Source organism: Cherax quadricarinatus, chromosome 84 (assembly GCF_038502225.1).
Source record: "Cherax quadricarinatus isolate ZL_2023a chromosome 84, ASM3850222v1, whole genome shotgun sequence".
NCBI classification, from domain to species: Eukaryota; Metazoa; Arthropoda; class Malacostraca; order Decapoda; family Parastacidae; genus Cherax; species Cherax quadricarinatus.
In genome coordinates this window covers 4,341,232-4,365,663 of record NC_091375.1, presented here as the reverse complement: position 1 = coordinate 4,365,663, position 24,432 = coordinate 4,341,232, and the positions used below count along the sequence as shown (strand labels likewise).

Sequence of the window (24,432 nt, the reverse complement as noted above, 5' to 3'; positions counted from 1 at the left end):
TAATTAATAGTTCCTGAGATCACCACTCCCACAACCAGTTCTCACATCTGGGCTACTAAACTGGAAATATTATGATAATAAGAACTATTAAAAACAACAAGAATGTAAATAGAAGTAAGACATACATGGCATCTCACAAGTTGACATGATAAGAAATTCCAGCAGTCCTGGAAAATGTTCAAAATGTTTAACAGGTTTCCGTTTCCCACTCACATGACATAATACCTCCCTAGGTAGTACGGAAGATTACTCCATACACTTCATATTTTATACTATATGTTAAGAGCCACATATGATAGGGATCTCGAGCTTACTAATAAACACACACACGCACACCTAGTAGTGACCTATGACTCGACCCCTGCAACCACAAATAGGGGAGTACAAATAGGTGAGTGTACACACACACCATACCTACCCCTCTCCCCGTAACAAACCACTCCAACCCCACCCTCATATCCAAGGACAACCAGGTCAATACTTCAAACTCGCCAACTTCAAGGACACCAGCACCCACCACACCGTCCACCACACCCTTCAAGGAAGGTTCCTTGATGTTGGTGAGGGGCTCTTGATCTAGGGAATTGGATCTGTGCTCCGGTTCCCTGAATTAAGCCTGAATACCTTCCACAATCCCCCTCACAGGCGCTGCATAATCCTACGGGTTTAGCGCTTCTCCTTGATTATAATAATACTAACAATAATAATAACCACCCACCACATCAACAAGTGACCTAAGTTTATTCTGGTACAGGTACTCATAAATAGTTACATAAATTATCATACATAGCAGCATGTATAGATTACGTAGGATAACTCCAAAAAAAGTCAGAAAAAGTGACTTATTTCCATTGGGGTCCTTGTAATAACTTATTATTTAAACCTTAAAAATTAAAACACGTAAGTAACTTAGGTCCTGGGAGCTTAACGTCAGAGTAGAGGAACGCCTCAGCAAAGTCACTATACTGAGAAGTACTAATGGAAAGTTAAGAGCTCCTCGCCAGATTGAAGAGCTGTCAAGAATGTTACCAGAAAGTCCTTTCATGAGACCCACAGTAATTACAGAACTGGAGGTCCCAACCTGTGAAGGACACACAGGTGGTGCTACAACCTGTGAAGGACCCACAGGTGGTGCTACAACCTGTGAAGGACCCACAGGTGGTGCTACAACCTGTGAAGGACCCACAGGTGGTGCTACAACCTGTGAAGGACCCACAGGTGGTGCTACAACCTGTGAAGGACCCACAGGTGGTGCTACAACCTGTGAAGGACATACAGGTGGTGCTACAACATGTGAAGGACCCACAGGTGGTGCTACAACCTGTGAAGGACTCACAGGTGGTGCTACAACCTGTGAAGGACCCACAGGTGGTGCTAAAACCTGTGAAGGACCCACAGGTGGTGCTACCAACCTGTGAAGGACCTACCAGTCTGTAAAGTATCCACAGGTTGTAGTACCACCCAATGAAGGATCCACAGGTGGTGTTCCCAATCAGTGAAGGATCCACATAAAAGACTGAAGACTCGGAAGAGACTTGATCACAACATAAAAGGTACCCAAGCACGACAGCAAGGCACACAGAAACAAACTGTTAATAAGAGAAGTGACCAAGATGAAAGTACACAACTGTACACTCATAATAGCTAAAGATATATACGACGAAATCTCTTTAGTGTGGAAAGTACATGGCGAGGAGGTAATGGAAGTAGACTCTGTCCGTCTCCAACCATGATGAGGCAAAATCATTGTGGTTATTGAATCCTCGCATCAATTGACTATTGGTTAAGAGGCGAGATGCAGGAGTTACAGTTATTTCTATACTCACGTATGTGCACGAGTACAAGTAGGTGAGTCACCATGGTCGTACTGTAGGCCATCAATACTTTACGTACTCTGTCTCGTTGCTATTACTGTTGTTGAGGTTGTTAGGGCCACCACGCCGCCAGCCGTATTGAATCCTACCTCCCGGCTCCAGGGAATTAGGAAGCTCTCAACGAAGGAAGAATATTATTATTATATTTATGACGGGAGCACTAAATCCGCAGGAGTTATACAACACCTGGTGAATAGGAAGTATTCGTGTTTGGTTCAAGGAAGAAGAGAGAAGATCCAATTCCTTGTATCAAGAGACCCTCACCAGCTTCAAGGAACCTCTCATGAAAGGCCACGGGAGGATTGTAGTGGGCGTGGTAAACCACGAAGGGATGGGTAAGTAAGACACATAGGCAACAGTTAGGCAGCTTTATTCCGAAACGTTTCGCCTACACAGTAGGCTTCTTCAGTCGAATACAGAAAGTAGGCAGGAACAGTAGAGATGTGAAGACGATGTAATCAGTCCATCACCCTTAAAGTCGTAGATTTGAGGTTGTCAGTCCCTCAGCCTGGAGAAGTTCAGTTCCATAGTCCTGACTATGGAACTGAACTTCTCCAGGCTGAGGGACTGACAACCTCAAATCTACGACTTTAAGGGTGATGGACTGATTACATCGTCTTCACATCTCTACTGTTCCTGCCTACTTTCTGTATTCGACTGAAGAAGCCTACTGTGTAGGCGAAACGTTTCGGAATAAAGCTGCCTAACTTTTGCCTATCTGTCTTACTTACCAATCTGTCGGTAATGTATACCATTTTGATATTCACGAAGGGATGGAATAGAGTCCAGAGGACCCTGATTAGAGTTACTGTAAGCAAGGAATGCGAGGTACTATTAAAGTTTGTCGATTTGTACCGAAGTTCTGAGAAAGACATAGGTAAGAGTCAACAACAAGAGAATGTTGTTGCTAGTGTTATAGCAAAGAGTGTAACTGCTCGAGGAGCCGCATAAACCTTACCGCTTACACTCGTCAGTCAAATGAAATTAGGTTCGATCCAAGGAAAGAGAAAGTAAGTCAAAAGTAGTTCCAGAAGTGTCATAGCTCACCCAACCTCGGCGTTCATTATTCACGTTGATAAGGCATTTACAATATAAACATAGCAACACCTCACAGCAGTTGGACCTCGAGACAGTATCTAAGAGAGTCTTGACACTAGACGTCTGTAAACACGGCTTATACGGCTCGTAGTCTTTTTGTTGTAATAATTGTTGCATAGAGGGGACGATCTAAATCCGTATGAGCCATACATTTTATTATTACATTCATGAGGGAGCACCAAAACCTTAGGGATCATGCAGCACCTGGGGGGAATGGATGGCATTCAGACTCGATTCAAGGAATTAGAGCATAGATCCAAATCTTTTGATCAAGAGCCCCTAACCAGTATCAAGGAACCTCCCTTGAAGGGTAGGGGTTGCGTCTTGAGGAATAGGAAACAATTAAATTTGATCCAAGGAAAGGGAGAGAGTTCTAAATCTTTGGATCTGTGTAACATTTGCGTCATCTTGCCAACTTATATGATATAGATCACTACCGCTGTAACTTGTTCAGTTATCAAAAGTTTGTTGCCTAGTCCTTGGACTCATTATGTACCTTTGTAATGTTGGGATACAGTCCCTGGACCCATTACGTACCTCTGTAATTTTGTGGCTACCACCCACAGGATGGGTATGAGATGTGTAATAAAGGTATTAAACTAACTTAGTAACGTTTATAATCTGTTGGAAACCCACCCAGTTAATCTTTCTATGATATATTAGTCTCAGTTTCATTTTTTATTCTCAGGGAAGCACTAAATCAGTAAGGGAGTCATACAGACCCTGGGAATGTTCTTTTGTTATTACAACAGCCATGGTTACTTTTCCTTTCGATTTAACAAAAGATAAATGGTTAGATAAATTCAGGAGCGTGGGAAAGTTAAGCAACAACTGAACTCACTGGGCGTCCTTAAAGAAGACATCACCTTCCTTTACTTGTTGCTCTAGAACTCATACACGTGATTCACTTGTTTTGGAGAATTGATATCTTTTGTTATCCATATGTTTATTATTTAATTTTAGTTTCACAGGTCAAGAGCCGCCCAGTAAAGCAGACTCAAAATAAGTACATTCAGAGATTTATTACTCATAATTAAGAGTGTCCAGGTATGGCCCTGTATAACTGGTTGGTTGGGATGAAAGGTTGTGACAACCCGAAGAGTCGCACGAACCTTACCGCTGGTGTTTCGGAATTTTATGAAAAACGCATATGTTTAGGGATGAAGTCAAGGACATCTGGTTCAAAACCAACATACCTCTTCCCCCGTAACTAAAAAGAAGCAAAAAATTTCGAGTGCACGTAAAGCCAACACATAGTACAACAAGGTCGATGAAATCGCTGGCTGGAATAGGAAGATCAAGTGAATCATCAATTTTCCTGCGCAAGAGATCGATGGCTTGTGTAGTAGGTACTTTGGTGAATAGGGAAGTCACCTCACGTCGGGTGATCTTCTCAATCGCATTCGCAACATCAACATCAGGAACAAGAAACTTTCCAGCCTTGATGTGACTTCCCTATTCACCAAAGTACCTACTACACAAGCCATCGATCTCTTGCGCAGGAAAATTGACGATTCACTTGATCTTCCTATTCCAGCCAGCGATTTCATCGACTTTGTTGAACTATGTGTTGGCTTTACGTGTTTCTCTTTCGAAAATCACCTCTTTCAGCAGACTTTTGGACTACCCATGGGTTCGCCCCTCAGTGCGGTCCTGGCGAACCTATACATGGAACACCTAGAAGCCGAACGTTTCTCCACCATTATTCCTTCGTCTGTCACCTGGCTCCGTTATGTTGACGACATTCTCCTCAAAACTCCTAGACGCTTCAACGTTCAAGCTCTCCAAGACAAGCTCAACCAGGTCGAGCCTTCAATCCAGTTCACACTTGAAGAAGAAGTCGACAACACTTTTCCTTTCTTTGATGTTCTTCTCTGCAAAGCTGACCATGAACTTCGTTTTAAAGTCTATCGAAAACCCACCAACCAAAACGATCTTCTCCACTTCTACTCTCACCACGACACCAAAACTAAACGTGGTGTAATTATAGGCTTCTTCCTGCGTGCACTCAGAATCTGCAGCAATGAGTTTCTTGAGGAAGAATGCACTATAATTGAACAAGATACATAGTCCTCCCCACCAACTCCATTGCCAAACACGTTTCCAACATCTTTTCCAATACCTCATTCCAAGTATCTACCTCCACAACCACGACCATCAAGGATATTACCAGTGATAGACAGGACAAGTTTCCACCCTCTGCAGGGGTATACATAATCCTTTGTAATGACTGCAACAAATTATACGTGGGCGAAACATCAAGGGACCTCCAAACACTTATTTCAGAACACCAATACGCAAGCAGGTCTGACGATACAAGGAATGCCTGTGTACAACACCGTAATTCACACAACCACTTGATAAACTACAGAAACTCAAGACTTATCGCCACAGAAGACAACACTCAGTACCGAAGAATCCTGGAATCATCACTTATTTTTATATCCGACAACTTCAACCAGAATAGTGGCTTCTATAACATATACTGTATAGTCCTTGTGGCTTAGCGCTTCTTTTTTGATTATAATAATAATATAACATAGCTGAACCACTTGCCAAGAAACTTCTTCATTGCTATCCCACATAAGAACATAGGAATGGAAGAACACTGCAGAAGGTCTGCTCACAAACTTATCCAATCTCCTTTCCAAGCTACCCAAGATTTTAGACTCTATAACCCCACTCGGTACATCATCAGATGCAGCATTCTCCACCTGACCTCAGCATTCTGAACCTGACTATAAATACTCGCGTACCTTCCACCCCAGGTACCTGAGCATAATGACAGCCTTAGAAGTTCAGGGTAACAGATCGACATTGAACTGGATCTCCAGCCATGCTGGCATCCAGGGAAATGAGGCGGCAGATGATGCAGCCAAGGCAGCAACAGACTATCCACATGTTGGGATTACTGTCCCAATCAGCCTACGACAGACCAAACTGGTGGCTGCCAGAGCCACGAAACTTATGGGGGAAGTCTTAGGTGATACCCCATCTCAACAGTGGTACCGAGCAGCGACTCAGGGAGAACCACCTCCATATGATAGAAGCTGGTCCAGAGCGCAGTGTACCGCCATCCATCGGCTTCGTTTGGGCTTTCTCACAGCCAAGATGATGGTAGACAAGGCTGAGGAAGAGATGTGCCAGTACTGTCAGCACGTTGTCCAGCGGCCCCTGACACACTATCTTCTGGAGTGCGAAGCTACTGAAACACTCCGCAGGCAACTAGGAGTGATATTCCCTCCCGAAGAGGACCCAGAGATGACTGCGGCCACACTAGTGTACCATGGGGTCAACGAACCAGACAAGCTGTTACCTGTGATAACGACATATCCTCCTCCTCGCTAGTGTCCATAGTTAGGAGTACATATGGTGTCGCTTATGAAAGCACCAGTCGAACTGACCAGAAGAGTGCTTGAGCAGCATACGTCGCATCATTGTAGAAACCTTTCTCCATCGGGAGCCAGAGACGGGTCATCGCAAGATTGAGACCCGTGCCAGGACTACGGTCTTGGCGAACATTATACATACATACACCCCAGGTAGATCTGTTTGTGACTTGAAAAAGCCCACTGTGTGGGCGAAACGTTGTCAATAAAGGATCACATTATACTGCATATGTGTTTATATTTCCATTGTGTCGGTATTTTATACCATTTATTTCCAACATAACTCTCAGATTAGACTGGAGAGAGGATGCAAGTTCAAGCTTCGTGACATCGTTGATGACAGCAGTTTTGGGTTTAATCCTCACACGATGAGACATCGTGGAGATGGTAGAGGTTCCCCTCCCCAACGGGGATCGTAGGGAGACTGGTTGAGAAATGCAGGAGCGTCTGTGACCGTACAGGACGATGTCTACAGAGCGAATCTCAGTGTGAATCTGTGTCTGTGTATTCCCCTAGAAGAGCAGATGTTCACAGACCTAGACTGAGAGAACTCAAAAAGTCTACCAACCTTCACATTACATGTAATTTACGTGTAGTCTACCTATAGTAGATTCCTGGGGGGTCGGTCCCAGACCAGGACCGCCTTAAGCGAACTCAGACATTCTACTTTATTTAGTATTGTCCCACAGCTCGGTTGGTAGCGCACTCAATTCACACACTGAGGTCCGTGGCTCGATCTCCGGTGCGGATGGGAACATTGGGGGGTGTTTTCTTACGACATCTTCTGTCCTTGTTCACCTAGCAGCAAGTAGGTACTTGGGTGTTAGTAAATTGGCGTGGGTCGCATCCTGGGGACAAAATTAACCTATAAGTTGCCCGAAATGCTCTGCATAACCAGGGGCTTTCTAGATAGCATGTTACTGATGTCAGCTACGTCCGTATAAGTTGTATGATTATTATTATTATTTGTTTATTTATAACAAGGCCAACTGCAAGGATTTATATGCAAGAGGTTATGTTTGATGGTGACAGTATGTACAACAGTACGAGTGTACAGTGACCCCTGACACTGTGAGGTTATGTTTGATGGTGACAGTATGTACAACAGTACGAGTGTACAGCGACCCCTGACACTGCTCATGTAACAGTTTTTCTAGATATTTGTTTTATTGTAGATGAATGGTTCAGAGAACAGACAAGATAAGATTTCGTTCGGATTTTTAACCCCGGAGGGTTAGCCACCCAGGATAACCCAAGAAAGTCAGTGCGCCATCGAGGACTGTCTAACTTATTTCCATTGGGGTCCTTAATCTTGTCCCCCAGGATGCGACCCACACCAGTCAACTAACACCCAGGTACCTATTTGCTGCTAGGTGAACAGGACAACAGGTGTAAGGAAACGTGTCGAATGTTTCCACCCGCCGGGAATCGAACCCGGGCCCTCCGTGTGTGAAGCGGGAGCTTTAGCCACCAGGCCACCGGGCCTGGACACTAGATACATGTGCAACACTTGGATATCTTTAATGGGGAAACGTTTCTCCAAGCAGTGGCTTCATCAGTCCAGACAAAGGAGAACTTTGAAGAACAAGAGGAGTTTGATATAATCAGAACCCTCAGCCTTGAGTCGATGTAATCAATCTATCAGTCTTGAAAAGAATACCATTCTTTTCAAGATTGGTTCTCTGAACCATGTGTCTTAATTTCATCATTCATCTACAATAAAACAAATATCAAGAAAAAATTACATGAGATTAGTGAAGATTATGGGATTGGATCAAGTGTAACGTGTAATCCAAGCCAGTGTGCACCACCTGTCTTCCTCTGAGCTGGCATGCAGGCAGACTCAACGATTTGGAATTTAGAGGCCAGGACAACATGAGTGTAGTGTGTGTGCAAGTAGCGTACATTATTAAATTAAACCGTGAAGAATATTCACATTACTCTAAACAGTAGTACACAACAGTCAGTATTAACACAGACTCGACTTTCCCACAAAATGCAAGATATTATTTCTTATTGTGGTAACACTACAACACAGGACAACGCAGACATGACCTTGAGGGCTACCACTGCACCTTCCCCAAACACTCACCTTGGCATACCACCTCACCACCCACACTAGTCATCATTATACACAATAATGGTATAATTACACACCATTCTAGCTCTAACTTATCACCACACTACTGTCCTTTACACTCTTATCATCACACTGCTGTCCTCTACACTCTCTTATCACCACACCACTGTCCTCTACACTATTATCACCACACCGCTGTCCTCTACGCTCTTATCACCACACTGCTGTCCTTTACAATCTTATCATCACACTACTGTCCTCTACACTCTATTATCACCACACCGTTGTCCTCCATTATCATCACACTGCTGTCCTCTGCACTCTACACAAATAAGCCGCACATAGAAGAGAGGACTTGGACCATTTACAAAGTCACACTAACGAAAAGAAAGGAAGGAACGAACGAACAAGAGCTTGAGGAAAGTGATCACAAATCACTCAGTTTTAATATATCATGGAATTCCCCTAATAATGGCAGTCAAGTCTCTGTCCCTGACTTCCGCTTGGCTGATTTCATAGGACTGGGTGGGCTGAACTGGAATGACCTGACTATGGGTCAGGTAGGTGGTGATGGTTGCCGATATGACGTTTTCCAGAGCATAGTTCTAGCTGCTCAGACAACTTATGTTCCAAATAGAGAAATCAGATCAAGCAAAAATGATCCTAAATGGATGAACAATAGATTAAAACATCTCATTGGTCAAAAGAGAGGCATATATAGGCAAATCAAAAGAGGAGAGGTACAATTAAGAAATCAATATATTCAGTTAAAGAGAGAAATAAAAAAGGGAATAAGAAAAGCGAAAAGAGATTATGAAGTTAAAGTTGCAAGAGAATCGAAGACTAACCCAAAAGGATTCTTTCAGGTATACAGAAGTAAGATCAGGGACAAGATAGGCCCACTCAAAAGTTACTCAGGTCAGCTCACAGACAGTGATAAGGAAATGTGTAGAATTTTTAACACATACTTCCTCTCAGTTTTTACTCAGGATGATACTAGCGATATTCCAGAAATAATAAATTATGTAGAACAGGATGATAATAAACTATGCACGATTAGGGTCACAAGTGACATTGTTCTTAGGCAAATTGATAAATTCAAGCCTAACAAATCCCCAGGCCCTGATGAAATGTATGCAAGGGTTCTAAAGGAATGTAAAGAGGAGCTTAGCAAACCTCTGGCTAATCTTTTCACTATATCACTACAGACTGGCATGGTGCCAGATAAGTGGAAAATGGCAAATGTGATACCTATTTTCAAAGCAGGTGACAGGTCCTTAGCTTCGAACTACAGACCAATAAGCCTAACCTCTATAGTGGGAAAATTTATAGAATCAATAATTGCCGAGGCAGTTCGTAGCCACCTTGAAAAGCACAAATTAATCAACGAATCTCAGCATGGTTTTACAAAGGGGCGTTCCTGCCCTACGAATTTATTAACTTTTTTCACTAAGGCATTTGAGGAGGTAGATCATGGTAATGAATATGATATTGTGTATATGGACTTCAGTAAGGCTTTTGACAGGGTCCCACATCAGAGACTGTTGAGGAAAATTAAAGCACATGGAATAGGAGGAGAAATTTTTTCCTGGATAGAAGCATGGCTGACAAATAGGCAGCAGAGAGTTTGCATAAATGGGGAGAAATCAGAGTGAGGAAGCGTCACGAGCTGTGTTCCACAGGGATCAGTGTTCGGCCCCCTGTTATTCACAATCTACATAAACGACATTGATGAGGGCATAAAGAGCGACATAAGCAAGTTTGCCGATGACACCAAAATAGGCCGTCGAATTCATTCTGACGAGGACATTAGAGCACTCCAGGAAGATTTGAATAGACTGATGCAGTGGTCGGAGAAATGGCAGATGCAGTTTAATATAGACAAATTCAAAGTTCTAAATGTTGGACAGGAAAATAACCATGCCACATATAAACTAAATAATGTCGATCTTAATATTACGGATTGCGAAAAAGATTTAGGAGTTCTGGTTAGCAGTAATCTGAAGCCAAGACAACAGTGCATAAGTGTTCGCAATAAAGCTAACAGAATCCTTGGCTTCATAACAAGAAGCCTAAATAATGAAAGTCCTCAGGTTGTTCTTCAACTCTATGTATCCTTGGTTAGACCTCATTTAGATTATGCTGCACAGTTTTGGTCACCGTATTACAGGCCCGGTGGCCTGGTGGCTAAAGCTCCCGCTTCACACACGGAGGGCCCGGGTTCGATTCCCGGCGGGTGGAAACATTCGACACGTTTCCTTACACCTGTTGTCCTGTTCACCTAGCAGCAAATAGGTACCTGGGTGTTAGTCGACTGGTGTGGGTCGCATCCTGGGGGACAAGATTAAGGACCCCAATGGAAATAAGTTAGATAGTCCTCGATGACGCACTGACTTTCTTGGGTTATCCTGGGTGGCTAACCCTCCGGGGTTAAAAATCCGAACGAAATCTTATCTTATCTCTGGAAAACATACAAAGGAGGATGACAAAGTTGATCCTATGTATCAGAAATCTTCCCTATGAGGATAGACTGAGGTCCCTGAATCTGCACTCTCTAGAAAGGCATAGAATTAGGGGGGATATGATTGAGGTGTATAAATAGAAGATAAGAATAAATAAAGGGGATGTAAATAACGTGCTGAAAATATCTAGCCTAGACAGGACTCGTAGCAATGATTTTAAGTTGGAAAAATTCAGATTCAGGAAGTACTGGTTTGGTAATAGAGTTGTGGATGAGTGGAACAAACTCCCGAGTACAGTTATTAAGGCTAAAACGTTGTGTAGTTTTAAAAATAGGTTAGATACATACATGCGTGGGTGTGGGTGTGGGTGTGTGTGAGTTGAACCTGATTAGCTTGTGCTACTAGGTCAGTTGTCGTGTTCCTTCCTTAAGTGAATGTGACCTGCCCTGACTAGGTTGGGGATTGGCTTAAGCCGGTAGGAGTCTTGGACCTGCCTCGCATGGGCCAGTAGGCCTGTTGCAGTGATCCTTCTTTCTTATGTTCTTATGCTCTTAGGAGGCCAAAGACTGCAAACCTCACTCAAGGAGAAAGATCTGGGGGTGAGTATAACACCGAGCACGTCTCCGGAAGCCCACATTAACCAAATAACTGCTGCGGCGTATGGGCGCCTGGCAACCTGAGAATATACCTCAATAAGGAATCGTTCAGGCCCATACTGGAGTATGCAGCACCTGTTTGGAGCCTACACCTGGTCAAGCACGTCAAGAAATTAGAGAAAGTACAAAAGTTTGCAACAAGGCTGGTTCCAGAGTTAAGGGGATTGTCCTACGAAAAAAAGTTAAGGGAAATCGGTCTGACGAAACTGGAGGACAGGAGGGTCATGGGTGACATAATAACGACATACAAAATACTGCGTGGAATAGATAAGGTGGACAGAGACAGGATGTTCCGGAGATGAGACACGGAAACAATCGGTCACAATTGGAAGTTGAAGACTCAGATGAGCCAAAGTGATGTTATGAAGTATTTCTTCAGCCACAGAGTTGTTAGGAAGTGGAATAGTCTGCCAAGTGATGTAGTGGAGGTAGGAACCATACATAGTTTTAAGATGAGGTATGATAAAGCTCATGGAGCAGGGAGAGGGAGGACCCCGTAGCGGCCAGTGAAGAGGCGGGGCCAGAAGCTGAGTCTCGACCCCTGCAACCACAATTAGGTGAGTAGAAGACTGACAACGCAACACTAGACACGTCGAGGCAACGAACGTTCAGGACGGGGAAAGTCCTTGAATGTATTTACACAATGCGTGTGAGACTCTCAGCAGAATGATTTAAGTTAAAAGGTTTTATTTGTTTATTGTGGGTCGCATTCAAAGGAATATTATAATGAAATTACGTTAGAGAGTGCACTGTGCTGGGTGAGAGGCTCCCATGTGAAATGAAAAACCTGAGTTACTGCTGATAAAGCTTTTGCTGCCACGTTTCAAATTTTTTTCTCTCCATTCTTGCCAGATAAACACCGTGTCATGCAGAATGTGTGAGTGCATGTTGACATATACAGTGACGCAGCCATAACACACACAAAATGCTTGCTCTGTACTCATCTAATTTTGGTTGCAGGGGTCGATTCATAGCTCCTGGTCACTTCTCTTCACTGATCGCTACTGGGTCACTCACTCCCTGCTCTGTGAGCTTTATCATACCACTTCTTAAAGCTATGTATGGATACTGCCTCCACCATGAGCTACTAAGTCTCTGCGAAAAACACACCTTAAGCCAGCAGATAGTGGAGCCAACAAGACTAGAAAACACACTTGACCTTATCTTCACAAATAATGAGGACCTGATAAGAGACATAAGAATATCAAAAATAACTAATTCCGATCACAATCTAATCGAAGTCCAGACGTACATGCATAGGGGTCCTGAACAGCAGAATGCATATACCTGTGAAGGTGTCTTCACAAAATACAATTTCAACAACAAGAACATCAACAGGGACCAGGTAAACCATGTCCTAAACGAAACATGTTGGGAAGATGTCTTAAATGACATGGATCCAAACCAGTGCCTTGAAAGGATCAACTTCCTGGTAGCCGAAGCATGTTCTAGGCATATTCTCCTAAGAAAGAAGAAGAGCAGGAGTAAACTGGAGAGAAAAAGATGCTCCCTCTACAGAAGACGACGAAGAGTCACTGAGCTCCTCAGGAGTGCTAGAATATCTGATACACGAAAGGAGGCGCTGACCAGGGAAGTGGAAACTATTGAACTTAAGCTAAATGACTCTTACAGGAACCAGGAGAGGCAGGAGGAGCTTAAAGCTATTAGTGAAATTGAAAGAAATTCAAAATATTTCTTTTCATATGCCAAAAACAAGGCAAATACCACATCTAGTATCGGGCCCTTACTCAGACAGGATGGGACTTACACAGATGACAACAAGGAAATGAGTGAAATATTGAAATCCCAGTACGACTCTGTGTTTAGTGAACCACTAATCGGTCTGAGGATCGACGACCCAAATGATTGCTTCATGAATGAGCCTCAAAACTCCATAAATATATGCCAGATTTCCGACATTACCCTAACTCCGATAGATTTCGAAAAAGCCATTGACAACATGCCTATGCACTCAGCCCCGGGCCCAGACTCGTGGAACTCTGTTTTCATTAATAACTGCAAGAAACCCCTCTCGCATGCCCTAAGTACACTATGGAGGAGGAGCTTGGACATGGGTGAAATTCCACAGTCACTTAAAACAACGGATATAGCCCCACTCCATAAAGGTGGCAGCAAAGCATTAGCTAAGAACTATAGACCAATAGCTCTGACGTTCCACATCATAAAAATCTTTGAAAGAGTGCTAAGAAGCAGGATTGCAAATCACCTGGATTCCCAAAATCTGCACAATCCAGGGCAACATGGGTTCAGGGCAGGTCGCTCCTGCCTCTCACAACTACTGGATCACTATGACATGGCCTTGGATGCACTGGAAGAAAATCAGAATGCAGATGTAATATACACAGACTTTGCAAAAGCATTTGACAAATGCGATCATGGCGTAATAGCCCATAAAATACGTGCTAAAGGAATAACTGGGAAAGTGGGGAGATGGATCTTCAACTTCCTAACAAATCGAACACAAAGAGTAGTGGTCAACAGAGTTAAATCGGAGGCTGCCATAGTGAAGAGCTCTGTTCCACAAGGCACAGTACTCGCCCCCATCTTATTCCTTATCCTCATATCAGACATAAACAGAGATATACACCACAGCACCGTATCATCCTTTGCGGATGATACTAGGATCTGCATGAGGCTGTCATATAATGTAAGGGACCTGGGAGTAGTAATGTCTGAGGATCTCACTTTCAAGGATCACAACAGTGCCACGATCGCACGTGCAAAGAAAATGATAGGATGGATAATGAGAACTTTCAAAACGAGAGATGCCAAGCCCATGATGATCCTTTTCAAATCACTTGTTCTCTCTAGGCTGGAATACTGCTGTACATTAACATCTCCATTCAAAGCAGGTGAAATCGCAGATCTAGAGAGTGTACAGAGATCCTTTACTGCACGTATAAGTTCTGTCAAGCACCTTAACTACTGGGAACGCTTGGAAGCACTTGACTTGTACTCGTTGGAACGCAGGAGGGAGAGATATATCATAATCTACACTTGGAAAATCTTGGAAGGAATGGTCCCAAATCTGCACACAGAAATCACTCCCTACGAAATTAAAATTCTGGGCAGGCGATGCAAAATGCCCCCAATAAAAAGTAGGGGCGCCATTGGTACACAAAGGGAAAACACCATAAGTGTCCGGGGCCCAAAACTGTTCAACAGCCTCCCATCAAGCATTAGGGGAATTGCCAATAAATCCCTGGCTGCCTTCAAGAGAGAGCTGGACAGATACCTAAAGTCAGTGCCGGATCAGCCGGGCTGTGGCTCGTACGTTGGACTGCGTGCGGCCAGCAGTAAGAGCCTAGTTGATCAGGCCCTGATCCATCGGGAGGCCTGGTCATGGACAGGGCCGCGGGGGCGTTGATCCCCGGAATAACCTCCAGGTAACCTCCAGGTAACCACCTCACTTTCTAGACTGTTCTTATTTGTGGTCGCAGGGGTCGTTTCACAGTACCTGGTCGCTCCTCTTGGCTGGTCGCTACCAGCTCCACTCTCTACCTGCTCTACAAGCCTTGTCGTACCTCTTCTTAAAGCTATGTATGGATCCTGTCTACACTGTATCACTCTCCAGATTATTCCACTTCTTGACGACTCTGGCACTGAAGGAATACTTCCTGACATCTCTGTGACTCATTCGAGTTTTCGGCTTCCAGTTGTGGCTGCTTATTCCTGTGTTCCATGTCTTCATCCCTCCTTTCCTGTGTCGTCAAGATGAGTTTTCTTAACCTCTTCTCATAGGACAGATCCCATAGCTCTGGGACTAGTCTTGTTGCAAACCTTTGCACTTTCTCTAGTTTCTTGACGTACTTGACCAGGTGTGTGTGTGTGTGTGTGAGTATCTACAACCCTCAGTCACTCACACTACAGCCCTCACTCACACTACAGCCCTCACTCTCACACTACAACCCTCACACTCACACTACAACCCTCAGTCACTCACACTATAGCCCTCACTCTCACACTACAGCCCTCACTCTCACACTACAACCCTCACACTCACACTACAACCCTCACTTTCACACTACAACCCTCACACTCACACTACAACCCTCAGTCACTCACACTATAGCCCTCACTCTCACACTACAGCCCTCACTCTCACACTACAACCCTCACTCTCACACTACAACCCTCACACTCACACTACAACCCTCACTTTCACACTACAACTCTCACACTCACACTACAACCCTCACTCTCACACTACAACCCTCACTCTCACACTACAACCCTCACTCTCACACTACAACCCTCACACTCACACTACAACCCTCACACTCACACTACAACCCTCACTCTCACACTACAACCCTCACACTCACACTACAACCCTCACTCTCACACTACAGCCCTCACTCTCACACTACAACCCTCACTCTCACACTACAACCCTCACACTCACACTACAACCCTCACACTCACACTACAACCCTCACACTCACACTACAACCCTCACACTCACACTACAACCCTCACTTTCACACTACAACCCTCACACTCACACTACAACCCTCACTTTCACACTACAACCCTCACACTCACACTACAACCCTCACTCTCACACTACAACCCTCACGCTCACACTACAACCCTCACTCTCACACTACAACCCTCACACTCACACTACAACCCTCACACTCACACTACAACCCTCACACTCACACTACAACCCTCACTCTCACACTACAACCCTCACTCTCACACTACAACCCTCACACTCACACTACAACCCTCACTCTCACACTACAACCCTCACACTCACACTACAACCCTCACTCTCACACTACAGCCCTCACTCTCACACTACAACCCTCACTCTCACACTACAACCCTCACACTCACACTACAACCCTCACACTCACACTACAACCCTCACTCTCACACTACAACCCTCACACTCACACTACAACCCTCACTCTCACACTACAGCCCTCACTCTCACACTACAGCCCTCACTCTCACACTACAACCCTCACACTCACACTACAACCCTCACTCTCACACTACAACCCTTACACTCACACTACAACCCTCACACTCACACTACAACCCTCACTCACACAATAGCCCTCACTCTCACACTACAGCCCTCACTCTCACACTACAACCCTCACTCTCACACTACAACACTCACACTCACACTACAACCCTCACACTCACACTACAACCCTCACTTTCACACTACAACCCTCACACTCACACTACAACCCTCACTTTCACACTACAACCCTCACACTCACACTACAACCCTCACTCTCAAACTACAACCCTCACGCTCACACTACAACCCTCACTCTCACACTACAACCCTCACACTCACACTACAACCCTCACACTCACACTACAACCCTCACTCTCACACTACAACCCTCACACTCACACTACAACCCTCATTCACACTACAGCCCTCACTCTCAAACTACAACCCTCACTCTCACACTACAACCCTCACACTCACACTACAACCCTCACTCTCACACTACAACCCTTACACTCACACTACAACCCTCACACTCACACTACAACCCTCACACTCACACTACAACCCTCACTCTCACACTACAACCCTCACACTCACACTACAACCCTCACTCACACTACAGCCCTCACTCTCAAACTACAACCCTCACTCTCACACTACAACCCTCACACTCACACTACAACCCTCACTCTCACACTACAACCCTTACACTCACACTACAACCCTCACACTCACACTACAACCCTCACTCACACTACAACCCTCACACTCACACTACAACCCTCACACTCACACTACAATCCTCACTCTCACACTACAGCCCTCACTCTCACACTACAACCCTCATTCTCACACTACAACCCTCACACTCACACTACAACCCTCACTCTCACACTACAATCCTCACTCTCACACTACAACCCTCACACTCACACTACAACCCTCACACTCACACTACAACCCTCATTCTCACACTACAACCCTCACACTCACACTACAACCATCATTCTCACACTACAACCCTCACTCTCACACTACAATCCTCACTCTCACACTACAACCCTCACACTCACACTACAACCCTCACACTCACACTACAACCCTCACTCTCACATTACAACCCTCACACTCACACTACAACCCTCACTCTCACACTACAACCCTCACACTCACACTACAACCCTCACTCTCACACTACAATCCTCACACTACAACCCTCACTCTCACACTACAACTCTCACACTCACACTACAACCCTCACTCTCACACTACAACCCTCACACTCACACTACAACCCTCACTCTCACACTACAACCCTCACACTCACACTACAACCCTCACTCTCACACTACAACACTCACTCTCACACTACAACCCTCACTCTCACACTACAACACTAACACTCACACTACAACCCTCACACTCACACTACAACCCTCACCACACTACAACCCTCACACTCACACTACACACTACACTACAACTCTCACACTCACACTACAACCCTCACTCTCACACTACAACCCTCACTCTCACACTACAACCCTCTCACACTACAACCCTCACACTCACACTACAACCCTCACACTCACACTACAACCCTCACTCTCACACTACAACCCTCACACTCGCACTACAACCCTCACTCTCACACTACAGCCCTCACTCTCACACTACAACCCTCACTCTCACACTACAACCCTCACACTCACACTACAACCCTCACTCTCACACTACAACCCTTACACTCACACTACAACCCTCACACTCACACTACAACCCTCACTCACACAATAGCCCTCACTCTCACACTACAGCCCTCACTCTCACACTACAACCCTCACTCTCACACTACAACACTCACACTCACACTACAACCCTCACACTCACACTACAACCCTCACACTCACACTACAACCCTCACTCTCACACTACAACCCTCACACTCACACTACAACCCTCACTCACACTACAGACCTCACTCTCAACCTACAACCCTCACTCTCAAACTACAACCCTCACACTCACACTACAACCCTCACTCTCACACTACAACCCTTTCACTCACACTACAACCCTCACACTCACACTACAACCCTCACTCACACTACAACCCTCACACTCACACTACAACCCTCACACTCACACTACAATCCTCACTCTCACACTACAGCCCTCACTCTCACACTACAACCCTCATTCTCACACTACAACCCTCACACTCACACTACAACCCTCTCTCTCACACTACAATCCTCACTCTCACACTACAACCCTCACACTCACACTACAACCCTCACACTCACACTACAACCCTCATTCTCACACTACAACCCTCACACTCACACTACAACCCTCATTCTCACACTACAACCCTCACTCTCACACTACAATCCTCACTCTCACACTACAACCCTCACACTCACACTACAGCCCTCACACTCACACTACAACCCTCACTCTCACATTACAACCCTCACACTCACACTACAACCCTCACTTTCACACTACAACCCTCACACTCACACTACAACCCTCACTCTCACACTACAATCCTCACACTACAACCCTCACTCTCACACTACAACCCTCACACTCACACTACAACCCTCACTCTCACACTACAGCCCTCATTCTCACACTACAACCCTCACACTCACACTACAATCCTCACTCTCACACTACAACCCTCACATACACTACAACCCTCACACTCACACTACAACCCTCACACTCGCACTACAACCCTTACTCTCACACTACAGCCCTCATTCTCACACTACAACCCTCACACTCACACTACAATCCTCACTCTCACACTGCAACCCTCACACTCACACTACAACCCTCACACTCACACTACAACCCTCACACTCGCACTACAACCCTCACTCTCAAACTACAACCCTCACACTCACACTACAACCCTCACTCTCACACTACAACCCTCACACTCGTACTACAACCCTCACTCTCACACTACAACCCTCACACTACAACCCTCACACTCACACTACAACCCTCACACTCACACTACAACCCTCACTCTCACACTACAACCCTCACACTCACACTACAACCCTCACACTACAACCCTCACACTCACACTACAACCCTCACACTCACACTACAACCCTCACACTCACACTACAACCCTCATTCACACTACAGCCCTCACTCTCAAACTACAACCCACACTCTCACACTACAACCCTCACACTCACACTACAACCCTCACTCTCACACTACAACCCTTACACTCACACTACAACCCTCACACTCACACTACAACCCTCACACTCACACTACAACCCTCACTCTCACACTACAACCCTCACACTCACACTACAACCCTCACTCACCAGCCCTCACACTCACACTCTCACACTACAACCCTCACACTCACACTACAACCCTCACTCTCACTCTCACACTACAACCCTCACACTCACACTACAACCCTCACTCACACTACAACCCTCACACTCACACTACAACCCTCACACTCACACTACAATCCTCACTCTCACACTACAGCCCTCACTCTCACACTACAACCCTCATTCTCACACTACAACCCTCACACTCACACTACAACCCTCACTCTCACACTACAATCCTCACTCTCACACTACAACCCTCACACTCACACTACAACCCTCACACTCACACTACAACCCTCATTCTCACACTACAACCCTCACACTCACACTACAACCATCATTCTCACACTACAACCCTCACTCTCACACTACAATCCTCACTCTCACACTACAACCCTCACACTCACACTACAACCCTCACACTCACACTACAACCCTCACTCTCACATTACAACCCTCACACTCACACTACAACCCTCACTCTCACACTACAACCCTCACACTCACACTACAACCCTCACTCTCACACTACAATCCTCACACTACAACCCTCACTCTCACACTACAACTCTCACACTCACACTACAACCCTCACTCTCACACTACAACCCTCACACTCACACTACAACCCTCACTCTCACACTACAACCCTCACACTCACACTACAACCCTCACTCTCACACTACAGCCCTCACTCTCACACTACAACCCTCACTCTCACACTACAACCCTCACACTCACACTACAACCCTCACACTCACACTACAACCCTCACTTTCACACTACAACCCTCACACTCACACTACAACTCTCACTTTCACACTACAACTCTCACACTCACACTACAACCCTCACTCTCACACTACAACCCTCACTCTCACACTACAACCCCCACTCTCACACTACAACCCTCACACTCACACTACAACCCTCACACTCACACTACAACCCTCACTCTCACACTACAACCCTCACACTCTACACCCTCACTACACTACAACCCTCACACTCACACTACAACCCTCACTCTCACATTACAACCCTCACACTCACACTACAACCCTCACTCTCACACTACAACCCTCACACTCGCACTACTACCCTCACACTCACACTACAACCCTCACACTCACACTATAGCCCTCACTCTCACACTACAGCCCTCACTCTCACATTACAATCCTCACTCACACTACAGCCCTCACTCTCACACTACAACCCTCACTCTCACACTACAACCCTCACACTCACACTACAACCCTCACTCTCACACTACAACCCTCACACCCTCAACCCTCTCACACTACAGACCCTCAACCTACTCACACTACAACCCTCACACTCACACTACAACCCTCACTCTCACACTACAACCCTTTCACACTACAACCCTCACACTCACACTACAACCCTCACTCACACTACAACCCTCACACTCACACTACAACCCTCACACTCACACTACAATCCTCACTCTCACACTACAGCCCTCACTCTCACACTACAACCCTCATTCTCACACTACACACTACACTACAACCCTCTCTCTCACACTACAACCCTCACTCTCACACTACAACCCTCACACTCACACTACAACCCTCACTCTCACACTCACACTACAACCCTCACACTCACACTACAACCCTCATTCTCACACTACAACCCTCACTCTCACACTACAATCCTCACACTCACACTACAACCCTCACACTCACACTACAGCCCTCATTCTCACACTACAACCCTCACACTCAACCCTCACACTCACACTACAACCCTCACTCTCACACTACAATCCTCACACTACAACCCTCACTCTCACACTACAACCCTCACACTCACACTACAACCCTCACTCTCACACTACAGCCCTCATTCTCACACTACAACACTACAACCCTCACTCTCACACTACAGCCCTCACACTCACACTACAACCCTCACACTCACACTACAATCTCTCAACTTTCACACTACAACCCTCACACTCACACTACAACCCTCACACTCACACTACAACACTCACACTCGCACTACAACCCTCACTCTCAAACTACAACCCTCACACTCACACTACAACCCTCACTCTCACACTACAACCCTCACACTCGTACTACAACCCTCACTCTCACACTACAACCCTCACACTACAACCCTCACACTCACACTACAACCCTCACACTCACACTACAACCCTCACTCTCACACTACAACCCTCACACTCACACTACAACCCTCACACTCACACTACAACCCTCACACTCACACTACAACCCTCACACTCACACTACAACCCTCACTCTCGCGCTACAAAATTACTTTCAGAGTAGGGGAGAGCTAAACCCGCAGGGGTCATACAACAGCTATTGTCTTCTAAGCTAGTCTAATAATAATAATAATAATAGTAATAATAATAATAATAATAATAATAATAATAATAATAATAATAATAATAATAATAATAATAATAATAATAATAATATTTTGGTGGTTGTGGCAATGAGTATCTACGACGAGAGAAGTCTTTCTCTCTCTCTCTCTCCTCTCTCTCTCTCTCTCTCTCTCTCTCTCTCTCTCTCTCTCTCTCTCTCTCTCTCTCTCTCTCTCTCTCTCTCTCTCTCTCTCTCTCTCTCTCTCTCTCTCTCTCTATTAACACAGGGTTTGACAAGGTTAGGTTAAGGATTCCTAACTTTATTGGCAAGCTAAGAGCTGTTACCTACATCAGCTCATTTGAAAGCATTTTTATTGTTATGAGACATACAAGTAGGGAACAGGATGAAATTGGAGCCATCTGTGGGCCAGCATTTTCATTTGATCAACTGACTTTATCTCGTTGACATCATAATGCTGTACGAATATGTTACATAATCGAGTCATCCTGGGGTGAATGATCTTAGATGGAGTGATGTTCTGGAGAAGGGTACAGCCAGAGTGAAGTTGCTGCTTTCTGCCCGTCTTGTGGTATAGAAGCTTGTTTCACGCTGTCCTCGAAGTGGATCCAAGTGTGGTACTTTGACAATATTGGCCTTGTACATAACAGTAAGGCCACCCACATCCCTCCTGTGTTGAAGGCTCTGCTGAAATGACAGATCTTTCTCTCTCTCTCTCTCTCTCTCAGTATATATGCATGGAGTGTTCTACTCTTTGTTTTATAGATTAAAGGTATACCTGCTGGTTATTGGCTAAGGCCTCGGTTAGATAACCAAAAGCTCCAGCTGTGGGTCATCTAAAACCCATGTTAGAAAACACTGTCCTGTTTCCTGACAAACCTGATATACGTCCAGGTATACCTTGAGAAGACCTCACTCAGTCTATCAACTATACACAAACAAGGTCAGTCAGTAACTGAATGAGAGAATACGTGCATCTTCCTCACACCACATATATAAGATTTTTTAAGTATGGGTTCACATAACTACAATTATCATACCTGGTAAAATATGTGTAAATTACCTAGGATAACACAAAAAGTTAGACCAAGTGACTTATTTGAAGTATTTCTTTATTAGTTTTCCTTGCGGGTAACTTACTCTGGCTTCAAGGCAAAGTGCTCGAGCCTTCCTTCAGATAAAGATAAAATAGATTAAATAAATGTCACGTGCACCAACGCTGTCAACACAATTCCAAAAATAAAAGACTAAACATCAGTGGTATGTCGGGGTCCCGGTTGGTTGCTGGGGCACGGCGAGCGAACGTTCGTCTCTTCTGACGTCACGACGATAGTGGCATCCATGTGGAAATCCTGAGGTTGCTATCTAGTTCTTTCTTCTTGTGCCTGTACTTTTTCGTCTCTTTCCCAGTTTTGGAATATATTCTTTAGAGGGTGTCGTTCTGGTATGCAACAGCCTTCAACAAGATGTTGGTGTGTGCAGGTAAGTACTGGTACTGACCATAATATATCCATCAACAAGTCTGAGAGTTTCTAATACTGTGTAGAGTATCTGAAGGAACGGTCGTGTGTGTGTGTGTGTGTGTGTGTGTGTGTGTGTGTGTGTGTGTGTGTGTGTGTGTGTGTGTGTGTGTGTGTGTGTGTGTACTCACCTATTTGTACTCACCTATTTGTGGTTGCAGGGGTCGAGTCTTAGCTCCTCGCCCCGCCTCTTCACCGGTTGCTACTGGGCCCTCTCTCTCCCCGCTCCATGAGCTTTATCAAACCTCGTCTTAAAACTGTGTATGGTTCCTGCCTCCACTACGTCATTTTCTAGGCTATTCCACTGCCTTACAACTCTATGACTGAAGAATTTTTTTTATTATCACACTGGCCGATTCCCACCAAGGCAGGGTGGCCTGAAAAAGAAAAACTTTCACCATCATTCACTCCATCACTGTCTTGCCAGAAGGGTGCTTTACACTACAGTTTTTAAACTGCAACATTAACACCCCTCCTTCAGAGTGCAGGCACTGTACTTCCCATCTCCAGGACTCAAGTCCGACCTGCCGGTTTCCCTGAATCCCTTCACAAATGTTACTTTGCTCACCCTC

The 24,432-nt window shown here is 45.2% G+C and overlaps 1 protein-coding gene across 7 annotated transcripts in view; it reads left to right on the top strand.

Moving 5' to 3' along the window:
• The window catches only part of LOC128704251 (uncharacterized), a 150,301-nt gene that overhangs the window by 112,777 nt on the left and 13,092 nt on the right, over positions 1 to 24,432 (top strand). Inside the window, exon 1 of one of the 7 annotated variants that reach the window (XR_011394366.1) lies at positions 14,832 to 14,977. The exons of 3 other annotated variants lie outside the window; for them this stretch is intronic. The gene's annotated coding sequence lies outside the window, so the exon portion shown is untranslated. Of the gene's footprint in view, positions 1 to 14,831; positions 14,978 to 23,141; positions 23,284 to 23,666; positions 23,823 to 24,432 lie in introns of those variants that run through there. 3 more of the 7 variants (XR_011394365.1, XM_070102958.1, XR_008409424.2) reach the window with 3 other exon arrangements.